Raw genomic sequence first — 10,915 nt, forward strand, 5'->3', positions numbered from 1 at the left:
ACACACACACACACACACACACACACACACACACACTGGGTGACGCTAACGCAGTGCCAGTCTGCGGGAGGGCCCGAGTGACAGCGCGGAATTTCCAGTGTTCCTACAGGTGAAGCTCTGAGTCCCAAAGAAGACCTAGTTACAGGAAATATCACGGAGGCCCACAAACTGAAGGGGTGATGGCGTTCTGCTTTGAAAAAAGGATGTGAACTAGGGATTGTGCTCCTAGGGTAATGCTAAGGAGAGCTTGGAAGGTTACCAAAGGGACTTTAAGGTGAAAAAAAAAAAAGTAGACATTACTCCTGTAGCCATTCCTTTCCTTCTAGAAGTCTCCTCAAGGATGCCCCCCAAATTTTTTGGTATTGATTTCCTGACCGTGTTTTCTTTAACCAATATGATGTTGGCTGGCTCCTCCCAGGAGCATTTACATTTTAAAAGAGGAGAAAGAAAAATCTTTGAGATCTCTTCTCTATTATTTTTATTAATGTTTAATGCTGTTATGATATAATGCTTCTTGAAGAATCATAAAAAGATAGGATCTGTTTAATTTCGCTTTTTAGGAAAAGATCACTTTCGTCCAGCCCTACGTCCTGCTCCCACGCTTCCTTGAGGGCTGGAGTTTAACTTTTTTAGAGTTCACTGTACAGGCTGCTTCCCCAGCTCCTGAAGAACTTGAAGCATCTAGTAGATCAGTTTCTCTTTTATTGCATTAATAGTTTGTTTTTTCGCTGAATGGAAGTTTGGTCTACAGAACATTTCAAGCAAGATTTATGAATCTACTCAAATAGCTTTGATCTCATGTTGGCAGAAATAATGTTCGCTTATTTATTTGCTTGTCAGTGTTTTAGAGCTCACACTCGAAGTTTTCTCTCAAAAACTTTATTAAAGAATGAGGACCTGAAGTAACTCAAATGGGCTTTAAAAAATTCCACTTACTTTTTTCCTTGTGTTCCAAGTTAAACCATTGAGAAAAAGTAATTGTTTAGTAATAAAGTATTTTAAACTTCTTTATTTTTTTTTTCTGGGCTGAGGCAAGAGGATGCAAGTGTCAAGTTTATTGCCAACCTGGGCAACTTAGCAACTTAGTGATGCCTTGTCTTAAAAATTAGAAAGAGCCGGTCATGGTGGCACACTCCTGTAATCCCAGGAGGCTGAGGCAGGAGGATCACTGTGAGTTTGAAACCAGCCTGGACTACATAGTGAGTTCCAGGTCAGTCTTAACTATATAGTGACACCCTGTCTCAAAAAACAAGCCAAGCCAAAACAAAACAAAACAAAACAAAAATTAGAAAGAGCTGGGGACATACCCATGGGTTTGATCACTGGTACTGCATACGCACACATACACACACACACACACACACACACACACACACACACACACACACACACTTAAATCTCTGGACCCAATTATACAGATTACATAAAGGAAGACAAATGTTTCCTCTTAAGTGCCTGTCTTAACCGTTCCTTTTTACTCCCCTAGATTGAAAAAAATTCTGAAACTGGATTTGACCCACACAGGGAAAAAGGAATGCAATTATTGAATTTTCTTTTCTTTTCGATGTTGGGTATTGAACCCGAGGCCTTCCCACTGAGCTACATTTCCAACACTTTTCTTAAATTTTAAGATAAGGTTTCACTAAGTTGTTAAGTTGCCCAGGCTGGGCTTGAACTTGCCACTCGCCATCCTCCTGCCTCAGCCTCTCCAAATGCTGGGATTATAGGCTTAAGCCAACCATGCTGGCTAATATTTGTTATTAAATATAGTTTCTTCATGACCCTGGAGAAACTTCACTATTAGGAAAAGCATCAAACTTTGTGTGTGTGTGTGTGTGTGTGTGTACACGTGCATGCATGCACTGAGGTCCAAGCCCAGGGCCTCACATATGCTAGCTAAGCAAGTGCTGTACTGTACTACTGAGTTACACTTCCAGCTCATGTGAAACTATGTGCATCATTAATTTTTTTCTCATTTTGATTCAGTCACAAGTTAATGATCTACAAGGCTAGCTAAAGATTTATACAATAATTGCACCTTTTAACTCCAAGAATGAGTAGGATATCTGGCCAAATGATATTTTTCAGCTGTACTGTTTCCCACTAAAGTAGAGAAATTTCTTATAAGAGCAAACCAATGTGAACAGGCCTTACTGGGTGTGGAAGTCCATGTTGGACCCTTGCTCACACTCTGTGCATTTACCATTGACAAGTTACAGAATCCTTACTTCATTTTCTATATCCACATATAAAGCAGTGTAAGTACCTGCTTGCAACGCAATCTGATTGAGATAATGAATGATGACAATATCTGAGAAAATGCATCATGTCCCATGGTAAAAAGGCTAACACAGCAACTCTGGAATGTGGAGGAGTTGGGAGGGTGCTGAGCCAGCACATGAGGTCTTCTGGCCTCATCTGCTCTGCTAATACTGCTGCTGTTTTCTTTTAGATTCCTTTTTAAATGAAAGAACTGCTTAATCTCATTGATGAAAATATTCTGTATGCACATTTTAAAACTTTTAATATCCTACTCCTTGTTTAGTTTGTTAACAGACTGCCATCTGTGGGTCATGAGGCTACTAGAAGAAACGTAAGGACCAATTAAAATTGACTTTTGAGTTCATTTCCAAGATGAAAGGTCTTGAAAGACTACAGTATTTTCTAAATCAGTATACTTATTCTCATGTAGTGCTTTGAAAATTTATATCCATATAGATAAATGAAGGTATGAATATTGATTTATATGGATTATTTGATGGATAAGGAAGACTTTGTTGGCACTAGATGAAGTTGCAGATCTTATTTTAGAACTGGAAACTATACGTAAGGATTTAAGTTTTACATTCTTGATTTATAGATGGCACAGAGATCACTTAGGGATGAAAGCAAAAGTCTAAGAAAGTGAGGCTGGTGAGAATCTGATCCAAGGATTTGGCGGTAGGAGTGGCCTGGATTCAGAAAATATTTCTGAGGGAGAAACAGCAGTCTTAGTGATTTCAGCGAATTATAGAATTATAGAATGAGGGCTAAGAGGAGATAGAGGACTTGAGAGAGATGGACACTTAGACTTTAGTAGGCTAGCAGTTGGGCATAAGTACAGCTTCTCTGCCAGGCCCACTTCTTAACTATACCAACCCCAAGCATCTTATGCTCCCACCCACTTTTCCTGGAGAAGCAGATGTTGGCTTGTCAGATAAAGTGGCAAGATACAACAATTTACTTACTTTTCTCACATATATTCATTCCACAGAGGCAATACTGACTTCTAAAAGTGTAGAGGCAGGACATGCTGTATGCCCTCAAGGAATTTAAGAGTCTACTAGGGAGGGACATATATGTAAATAGATAGGTGTGATCAAGTGCTGTCCATGTTGTGACAGGATCTGTATCACAATTTCTCAACCTGTGCACATGGACATTTTGGACCAAATAATTCTTTAGTGTCGGGGGAGTCATGTGGGAGGGGTGGGCTTTTCCTATACATTGTAGGATCTTTAGCAGCATCCATGGATGCTACCTACTAGATGCCTATAGCACCTCACTGCAAGATTAATGACCACCAAAACTGTCTCCAGACATAGCCAGTTGTCCTGTGGGGTCAAAATTGTCCCTGGCTAAAAACCAATCATTTAATGTGGGAGACCGGAGGATAACTGAAACCTCATTGGCCTCCTCTGTGAGCACAAAGGAGAAAGGCTGCACTCAGTGGGGGTGGGGGTGATTGTATATTACAGGTTCTAGGTAAAAGTTAAGACAGTTGAGGTTAAGTTGTTTACTTGAATATATGCTAATGATACGGGAAAGCAGATGAATCTTGTGTTACTTTCATTGCTTGTAGCTGTGTTTGGGTGAATAAAGGCAAGATAAGCCAGACGGGGACTCCCTCCTCTTCCTACTAGTAGGCAAGAGCCCCCTGGCTGCCCGTTTGTTAAACTGGTTCTGTATCTCATTTGCCCCTGGGTGAGGGAGAATGAAGTAGTGGGTTTAGGGCCCTCACAAGTGGCACGTGGGTGGGAAAGCTCGGAGGCTTGGGCTGGCTCCCCGCAGGTGGTACCTGGAGCAGGAGGGACTTGAGACCAGCTGTGAAGGCCAGCTGGGTGGATTAGCTACAATACAGTCCTGTGAATACATGAAGGAGGGGGTTATTCTACCTGAATGGAATTAAAGGTGTTCCAGTCTGGGACATATTAAGAGATGAGGGGTAACTCTCAGGAAATTGAGAGCTGAGCCTTTCAGCCAGAAGGGACAGTAAAAAGGATAACATTTTATACACGCCAGGTTAATCAGTGGTCTGACAAACTGGCAAATGGAGAGACCAATGATAGACAGACCAAGAAATGCAAAAACATGAAGCATTTTAAGCAAGGGATAATATGATCACATTTGAAATTTAGTTGAGTCACGCTGTGAACAAGGCAGAAGGTGAATTGAAATGGGAAAAGGACGGAGGCAGAGATGCCAGAGGAGACTCTCCTAGTGATCCAGGTGAGAGGCTATGGGCTATGTTTGGAGGAAAAGGTGCTGACTTTCAGGACTGTGGTCAGAGGGACTAGGGAATGTGGCTGACATCCAACTAAAGGAATACAGTGAAGGAAGGGGACTTTGCTTACCCGTTGATGGGTGCAATAAGTTCAGTTTCAGGTGTAGAGCCAGCTAGCAGCATCTCTAGGATATCTTCTGAAAATGTTCAATAGATCATGAAATAGATGTCTTACTTTTTTCTCCTTGCTGAGACAAAATACCCAACACCCTAAGTTAAGGAGGAAAGGTTTATTTTGGCTCACAGTTTGTAGAGGTTTCAGTCCACAGTTGGCTGGCTCCACGGCAGGGCAGCATGGCAGAGGAGAAGCAGTTGATGGTGAGCAGAAGACAGCAAACAGGGAAATAGCGAAGCAGTAGCAAGCAAAAAAGTGACAAGCAACGGTACTCTTTCTTATATCCTACCCAGGTTACCGGGTAGCACTCACCCCAGGGCCGGAGGGACCTTGATCATAGCAAGGCAGCATGAAACATTCCAGTGTCGCACGTTCTAGATCCAGCCACCTCTAAAAAGCCCCACTTATGACTGCATGAGGCTGTGGAGGGACATCTAGATACAAGTCATATCATTAGGTCTGACACACCAGGCAGATGGAGTTTCTTTTCTTTTTTTTCTTTTGTATCAGGATCGAACTCAGAACTTTGTGCTTGCAAGGCAGGAGGCAACACCACTGAGCTAAATCCCCAGCCCCAGTTGGTATTTCTGCAGCCAAGATCCTGAATCTTTCACCAGCTCCTGACTGAAGTTGCAGTGTCCTCTGCTGGGTCCTCAAGAGAGAGAAGAGCACATGGAAAAAGTGATTTTGGGCAGCTGTATTTCCAGTATGCTTCAGTTTAGAATCTGTTTCCATCACTGGATTACGGTAGCAGTTTGTCTCTTACCCATTTCAGTGTCACATGTGTATGGAAGGGAGATAGTGAGATGATGCTAGAGCAGTGTTTCCCATCTTTTCCAATTATGGCAAATGTGGACAATGATACTATTGTAACAGCCTACAGGGGCAAACAAGGGGACTTAGGGCTTGGTGAGAAAAGTATATACTTTTGTGTGTGTATGGCGCTGGTCATTAAACTCAGGGCCTCATATATGCTAGGCAAGTGCTCTACTACTGAGCTACATCCTTAATTTTATTTTTGATATATAACCATGGTTTTAAAAGTCTACTTTCTAAATTTAAAAGAGGATCTTGTCAAGTGCAGATTTTATTTGAAATGGCTACATGAAATTTTTAATCAAGACTTCATTGATGAGCTTCTTACATTTGTTACCATCAATAAGAAATGTGCTGACAGGCATGGTGACACATGTGCCTGTGATCCCAGCACTCGGAAGGCTGAGGCAGGAGGAGTTTGAGACCAGCCTGGGCTACATAGTGAGTTCCAGGTCAGTCTCAACTACATAGTGAGACCATGTCTCAAAAAAAAAAAAAGAAAGAAAAAAGAAATGTGTTCACACAATCTCAAGATTTTAAAACCATTTTTACAATCACTTAAAAATTTACAACAGTTGAAATTAAAGAATGTCTTTTCTTTCATCATTAAATATAATTTTGATATTTCTCATAATAATAATTTCTTGAGTGTGCATCAGTGAACTTCGCATCAGCGGTGGATCTGCAGTGGAAAACAATTGAGTATAGACTATTTTAGGATTTGGCCATGAAAGAGAGGGTAGAGGGTTATGTGGGTAAAGAAAGTGTTTGTTTCTCTCTGGCCCTGTCTTGCTCTTGTCCCTGTGTGTGTAAGTTAAAAAGAATCAAAGTATAACACATATTGTAGGAAAGGAGTCTGTAAAAAGATGTTGACCATACAGGATTATGTACTAATTAGCCCAAAGACAAGGTTCATGGTCCTAGAGGTGTTGAAGGACAGAATCAAGAATAGGATGGATGCTCCCTTACCCAAAGAGACCAGAAGAAAAGATGTGAGGGGACTAATTTAGAAGATTGGACTGGCCCTTGAGGGGACTCCTGTATGAGAGCCTCCATTTTTCAGTGAGGACTGGAGTGAAGTCATTTTCCAGTAGTAGGGGAGGGGTGAAGAAGCTTGGAGGAATAGCAAAGGCTTGGAATAATTGATTTAGAAAATGGTTATAAATAATGGCATCAAGTGGCCCCTTAATGGGCATAATTGTTCGAACACTTGGGAGACAGGAATTTTGTATTGATTCTATCATGTGCTTCAAAATCTTACTCCCTAAGTTTTTCAAGTTTCTCTCATTCTTGTTCTTATAAGTACAAGCTCCAGAAACTTTAAACACATATAGACACAGATACACAGATAATTCTTTGCTGACTTAGAAAAGGCAAGAATGCTGGTAGGAGCAGCTGCAACTGAAATACATTCCCCAATGTAAGCAAGCTGGGAGACCAGGTGGAGGCAGTTAATTTCCAGAAGAAAAGTGGGCGTTGGTTATCATAATAGACTGCTGTGAGAGGCACATTGGTCTATTAGTTTTCTGGATGCAGCTAATTAATTATAGGATGCTGAGGAATGAACTAAACAAACCACTAAGTGTGAGTATCAACAACAAATCAACAAAATACAAATCCAGGTCTGGGGAACAGAGAGGCATTTTATGAGCTAGAGAGACTTATTCTATTCTCAGCATTAAATCAGATTCCGGGCCTACAACTGACCATAGCCTAGTCGTGAGGAAGGGTGCTGCAGAAATGCTGAACCTAGCAAATCTCAGACTTTCTCAAAGGCTTTGCAATCCTTAATGGATACCTATCCAGGACAAAAAAAATACCCAGACTTTTGAGTGACCAATATTTACTAATCGTAATTTCTGGGACCTAAAACATCACTGTTTGCTTCAGTATAGTGAGCTTGTGTGAAGAGGTAAGTGAATTCTAGTTCAAGTTCACCTTCAGGGAGCAGTACTGGGATTGAATGTTCATGTATTATGGACTCTACTTGCCAAATGAATAGTTGGAATAAATACTCTTGGCAACTCACAGAATTCCTACATTGGAGCACTGAGTGCTAGAAGAAACACTATTGTGATAGGAAGCATCAGTGGGGTGTCAGAACAGCACATTGAAGGCAATGCCTCATCCCTAGAGAAATGCAGAGATGTCACCACCAGAGGAAAGATACCACCTCATTCTCATTAACTTCTCTTTAATCCCAATCAGGCCATGGCTCTGATAATAGCTACTCTTCCAAAGGAGGTTTGAGTCTCTTTTTTTGTTTGTTTTTGAGACAGGGTCTCGCTATGTAGTTGAGACTGACCTGGAACTCATGCAGCCCAGGCTGGTCTCGAACTCACAGTGATCCTCCTGCCTCAGCCTCCTGAGTGCTGGGATTACAGGCGTGCACCACCATGCCCAGCTTGGTTCTCTTTAATGTAGCAACTTCAACAGCCCCAGACACTGTGGTTTGCAGTTGTCGATCTGGGATTTAGTTTCAAATTTTCTTTTTTTAAAATTAATGTTATTGGTACATTTAAAGTATACAATATAATGATAATTCATCATTGAAAATTTGTACCTTTACATAATCTATCTTGGTTCTCATTTTTCCCCCATTCCCCTGCCCTCCCTTCAACCCCTCGACCCCTCCCTATCTACAAAGACTTTGTTTCCATTTTTTCTTTTTCTCATATTAATTCCATTTCCTTCTTTCTTTTCTCCTACCCCTCACACTTTCCCTTCCCCTTTTCTTTCTATTTCACATTATTTAGTATACATTTTAGTCCTTACACTTTCATTAAAATATCTTTTAAAAATTTTTTACATTATATACCAAGAAACTTTTGACTTAGTCATAAATTGTTTTTATTGCCTATCACTCTTATATCCCTATTCATTTCTGTATATATAAAATAGGGCTCATAATTGTACTTCCTGCTATTGGGACAAAAATTAGGTAATCTACATGAGTACATAATAAGTGCTTTGATATGTTATTTCTCACTACAGATAGTTGGGCATAAGAATCTAGAATTATTTTTATTCATTGTTCATTTTTCAGGCATTATTCTTAACTCACCAAGTGGCATGACAAACTTTCTGAACCCATGAATGTCTGAAATTTTTTTTACTTTCCCCCAAACTTAATGCTAATTTGCCTGGATAAAGGGTTCCAGGTTTAGCTTTGAAGATATGGCTTCACTGAGACATCTAATGGCAACCTAATTTCCCTGCTTTATAGGTAACCTATTTCTACAGAAAAATCTCTCAATTCCCTTTCTTCTAGGCTTTTTCTAAAATAAGGTTATTTTTTAAAATTCATTATTCTAAGGGCTAAGTGGGCTCTTAAAATCTGGACTTATATTTTTGTGCAACCATGGGACAGTTTTATCTTGCCCAGCCCTCTGTCATGGGAAACATGAAATATATCTCCCAACCTGTTAGCTGCATGATTCACCAAGTTCTTCTCTAGAAATCAATTTAGTCATGACAGAGGTTAAAAGTAGAAAGATATTTATTGAAGGAAAGCTCCTGAGGGGCAGGAGGGGTCCCGAGTGGGTAGCCAAGGACCCCACTTTATAGAGTTTTATAGGGTGAAACCCACATGGGTACCATGTGGGCCACAGCCATGAACATCCAATAAGGTTACAAGTATGGTCACTTAGGTAATGGTGCTCCAATTGGAAAGCAAGTCACATAGTAAGCATGGATGGAAAGAACAAGGATTCTCCAAGGATGCGGTGGGTCCAGAGGTGTCTGGTCACCCACTGGGGTGGTCGATGCTATGTATACTTCACTAAGCCCAGTTCTTTGAAGAAGTATGTGTGTCTGGTCATCTTGTCTCCATCTTGAGGCCTAGTTTTCAGCTGTGTTGTGTTTCACCTTTATCCTGGCCCTCTTGAGGACTTGGCCCTATCTGACTGCATAGCTCATCTCTGTATTATATCACCACCATTCTTTCTGTTGTTTCTATAACTTTTGTCATTTAAATGTGGCAAAACTGGATCCATCTATGTATATTATTTTCCTTGTTAATTTTCGACTTGGCCCTGCCCATTCTACTATAAATTGGCTATAAACCTTGTCTATTTCCTCTTTCAGGGACTCCTCAGTTGTTGTAGGTCATCAATAGAACATTGAGCTTTTTGGGGGGCTGAGGGTGGAATCCAGAGCCTTTACACTGAGACACATCTCTAGCCCCCTTTCATGTTTTGAGAGAGGTCTGGGTAAGTTGTCCAGCCTGGGCTCAAACTTACAATCTGGCTTCAGTTTCAGAGTGCTGAGATTACAGGTGTGCACATTTGTCCTCAGGTGTTTTTCTTGATTCAAATTCCTTGGTTACCTTTTGATTTTGATACCAAACATCTGAGGTTCTCTTGCTACGCTCAGACAGAAATCACAAATAGGCAAAGTGTAACTAGCTTTCTTCAGTTTTAACAGCCCTGAGCTTTGAATACCAGCACCAGCTCTCAAGAGTTAGTGGCCCTACACCATTCTCCTGACAACTAAAACCAGCAGCCCTCAGGTACTCTTCTGGAGACTGAAGATGGTAACTCCCAGCAATTCTCCATTGGTCTCCTTCCTTCTCTGGCTCTTAGTTGCCCTCAGTGGTGTTCTCAGCTGTTAAGTACAAGGTCAGCCTGCTCTATTCAAATTATAAACCACAAATAGGCAAACCTGTCATCCAAAAGACTTATCAAGACTAATGCTGCGGCACAAGGAACAGTGAGTGCATGGATTTGCCCCCTGAGAATGAGAGGCTGCTTCTGTGAGAGTTGGCTCTAGCATGCAGTCAGACTTTACTTATAGGAAGGGGAGTATTTGAAGCCTAAAGTTTTGTATGCTCTACAGTTCTCCCGCTGTAGTTCTTCTCGGAGACAGAAAGCACACTAGGAGTCTCGGAGGCAAAGTGTAAAACAAGCTTTATTCTTAGCACTGGTGGGTCAGCCTGGGTTCACACAACAAGAGACTGACCCTTTGGGGTTGAGCAGGGCAGGTTATACTCTCAGGAGGGGGCGAGCTTACAGGAGTTACAAAGAGTAAATTCACTGGTTATTAGGCATTACAGACAGTAAGCTCAGTGCACAGTTACGCCTCATTGACATCTGGCGGGAGGTAACAAAACTATTTGAGAGCAAAGAAAATTTCTGAAATAACTGAGAGGACGTGCTGGGCTAAGCACTTCTGGACATATTGAGGGAATGGGGGAAAACTTCTCTCCTTCAGCAGAGGCACATTCCCCATTCAGGTTGAGGGTAGGGAGGGGAAGCCATGATACCTCCACACCTAACCTGAAGACAGAACGAAGAGGTGCAGTCATCCAGGCAGGCTGTGGAGTGATCTGGGATGGTCCAGCATCTCTCAGATGAGATGTGGCTGTTATAAGACATTTGGGGCAGCCAATGAACAACAGCAACAACAAAAACTTACATCTTAAGGGGCATGAGGCCTTTCTC

Source organism: Fukomys damarensis, unplaced genomic scaffold (genome assembly GCF_012274545.1).
Source record: "Fukomys damarensis isolate Sample0158 unplaced genomic scaffold, DMR_v1.0_HiC HiC_scaffold_11, whole genome shotgun sequence".
NCBI classification, from domain to species: Eukaryota; Metazoa; Chordata; class Mammalia; order Rodentia; family Bathyergidae; genus Fukomys; species Fukomys damarensis.